Raw genomic sequence first — 3,580 nt, 5'->3', positions numbered from 1 at the left:
CCCATAACGTGATAAATACCAGGTACACACACACACACACACACACACACACACATTCACCTGCTGTCTCTCTCTCACACACACGTTTACTTAGCTATCTAAATGGGGACATTCCATAGGCGTAATGGTTTTTCTACTGTACAAACTGTATTTTCTATCACCCTACACCAACCCTACCCCTAAACCTACCCCTTTACAGAAAACTTTCTGCATTTTTACAATTAAAAGAAAACTTTGTTTACTTTTTTTTATACCAGTTTTACAAATGAGGACGTCCCCAAAGGGAGGTTTTTGGAGATTTTGTCAGGTTTAGCTCACTTTTGGGTACAAATTTGTCCCCAAAATATGGTTAATTAGGTACACACACACACACACACACACACACACACTTCCACAACTCTATATCATACACTTCTAATATGCCACAGGGAATCACTTCGACTGGTCTTCTTTAGTTTGGTGCTAGTTATGTGTGTGTGGTGTGTGTGTGTGTGTGCGTGCGAGCTGACTGACTGATCCCATTTTTGCCCAGCTCAGATGTAACCATGCAGATGCTCCCTCTCTCTTTCTCTCTTCCACTTCTTCTCCATCTCTCTCTGTCAGGGATGAAAAGGAACCGCATTATCTTTCCTCAGCACACAGTTGACCCAGTTAAAAATCTGAAAGTATAACAATTTAAGAAAACTCCATTCCTCTCCTCACTTTAGCAAGCATATGGGAACTCCACAGGAACATGGCAACTATTTAAAGGCGGTTTGTGACTGACATGACACATATCAGAAGATATTTTCAAGGACTGGTTGAATGTGTTGTGCCTGTGTGTACTGTTTGCATTGAGCAACTCCTTAAAGAATAGTTTACCCAGAAATACATTCGGTCAAAAAATACCAAAAATATTTGGTCTTCATTTACTCACATTCATGACATTCCAAACCCATATGATTTACTTATTTCTGAGGAGCATAATAGGAGATGTTTAGGAATATGTTCATGCTATTCATGCTGCGTGAATAGGGACGGGTGTTGTAAAACTCTGAAAAGGACAATAAAAATCATTAAAATTGTAAAGGGAGCATTTGAAATTTAGTTGAAAACATCCCAAGTTCTTAGAAACATAGTTATTGCATTCATTTTTCCCCCCGTGTCTGTAAAACGGTGGGGGAAAATAATAATAGAGAAATGACTCTAAAAATGTCATGTTGGTTTAACCATCAAGTAAAAGTAATTTTCCTTACATTTTGAATACATGAATACAAGTGTTAAAATTTTATTACCTACATATAATTTTTTAAAAGTATGTTTTTGAAGTATTTTTTGTGAATTATTTATTCATGATATATCATTTGTAAATACAATTTTGGGGAGTTGCACCAGATTGCACCTCACCTTAAAAATTATAAAAAGATCAATCATGTCACATTTTAAGAGATTTTCTATTATGTATTTCCTATATATATATATATATATATATAATTTTTTTCCCTGCACATTTGTTGGACCACATGACAAAAAAAAACAAAAAAGCAGTGAAGCAGTTTTGCTAAAAAATTCAGTTTCCGGAATTAAATTGTTATCATTTAATGAGGCTTTTGTCTTCACTAAGATATTATGACACTTTTATCATCATTTTGACTTTATGCAAAACGTCTTAGAATTATTAAAAACTCGGGTGCTTGTATCTATCCTTAATATTTTTTTTTTCCTTTCCAATGTCAGTGAACCCAATGAACTCCCATTTTCCATGCATGCAAACCGTTTTATTTGACACGGCTGCTCATGTCCTAGATTTCCAAATCAGTACTTCTCGCCGAAGAAGAACTTTGAGACAGGTGAACTCAAAGGAAACAGTTGCTCAGCAGAATGGAGTTTTAAAAGTGATTTTCAAGCATTTAATCAGTGTTCCACTTTTCAAACCGATTTCAGCTGCCACACTTAGCAGTCATATTAAAACGTTTACAGTTTCCTGTGTCTGAGCCGACGTCTGGGCTAGGGCTGCAGTAATTAGCCTAAGAACACAGACGAATTAGATTTAAATGGATAGTTCACTCAAAAATAATGATAATGTCATCATCTTCTCAGCCACTCCGTGCGATATTTTTTTCCATTTTCTGTGGAACACAAGGGAGAAGGCAGCATATTCAGGCTGCTCTTTTTGAAAGAAACTTTAACAATACAATTGGATGGGAAGTTTGGCAGTTATGCTCCAACAGGGACAAAAAAGTACCAGAAATGTTGTCTTTATATGACTCATGCACACTATCATTTGTAAGTGTTGTATAGCAGTGCTGAGGAAGATAATTTAAGCTTGGCAAGCTACTCATTTAAAGCAGGTAAACTGGAGCCATACAGCTAAAATGGTTTGCTAGAAGCTAACAAAAAGTAGACAAATAAGATATTTAATGGGACAATGTATCTTTAAATGTCATGTTTTATTATTCATATCATAGCAGTATTTCTGGTTCGCAAAGGTTTTTGAATGAATCTTGATTATGGTGACAAGTAAACTAAAATGAACAAGATAACTGATTCTAACAAACAGTGATGAACAGTAGCATTTAGCTAAATATTTTGCTATAAAAAAGCCACAAAATGGAGACAAAAGCCGAAATTGATTAAACTTTTTTTTTTTTCAAACTAAATCAAATGAACCGATTCACTAAAAAGAATCAGACTTTCCAACTACACGTCATATAGAACATTTTAGGAAGATATACTTAATTATTGTGTCTTGTAAAGATGTGTTTATAATGCAATGTAGTACTGATGTAGCATTTAGCATTAAGTTCTGTCACGCTACTAAAAAAGTATACTTTGGATGGCTACCTTCAGTTAGTTACTTCCCAACACTACTATCTATGCATTAGGGTATGTGAGACTTCATAATCGAGCTTGTTGAGCTTTTTGCCTCATGCTAGCAGTTTGAAATGCTGTTTGCTAGCTGTGTCATCTCTTCATTAAGTGCAGAGGGAAATGTTATTCTCTATGAAGTTAATTCCTCAACAAAAAATCTTCTTTGTGAATAATTTATCAAAAACTTGAGTCTCAGCTAACAGTTCTGAAAAGTTTTAAAGGGTTAGTTCACCCAAAAATGAAAATTTTGTCATTAATTACTCACCCTCATGTCGTTTCAAACCCGTAAGACCTTCGTTCATCTTCGGAACACAATTTAAGATATTTTTGATGGAATCTGAGAGCTCTCAGACCCTGTATAGACAGCAACGCAACTGAAATGTTCCCAAGTCCAGAAACGTAGCAAGAGATCTGTAAAATAATTAGGGCTGTCAATCGATTAAAATTTTTTATCTAATTAAGCACACCCTTTTTCTGTGATTAATCGCGATTAATCGCACACTTAATGAAATTAAGCATAGACCATTTATCTGGTTTAAAATGTTTATTTTGTGATCATTTGCTATATCCAGCAAAGTAAACTAAAAGATTGAAGGGTGATTCTCAAAAATCTGTATTTTCTGCAAGTTTTTTTCAAGATAAATTTAGATGTCTTCTTGATCCATTCCGTGTAACTAAACACAGCAACATAAACATGACAAATCAAAACATTATCGTGAATGTGTGTGGA

The 3,580-nt window shown here is 34.7% G+C and overlaps 1 protein-coding gene across 1 annotated transcript in view; it reads left to right on the top strand.

Annotated features, from left to right (window-relative positions):
* The window catches only part of LOC107720331 (glutamate receptor-interacting protein 2-like), a 193,984-nt gene that overhangs the window by 51,299 nt on the left and 139,105 nt on the right, over positions 1 to 3,580 (top strand). The gene's annotated exons all lie outside the window — the stretch shown is intronic.

This window comes from Sinocyclocheilus rhinocerous, unplaced genomic scaffold (genome assembly GCF_001515625.1).
Source record: "Sinocyclocheilus rhinocerous isolate Xijiao unplaced genomic scaffold, SAMN03320098_v1.1 scaffold1292, whole genome shotgun sequence".
Taxonomy (NCBI): domain Eukaryota; kingdom Metazoa; phylum Chordata; class Actinopteri; order Cypriniformes; family Cyprinidae; genus Sinocyclocheilus; species Sinocyclocheilus rhinocerous.
This window is presented reverse-complemented; position numbering and strand designations above follow the sequence as displayed.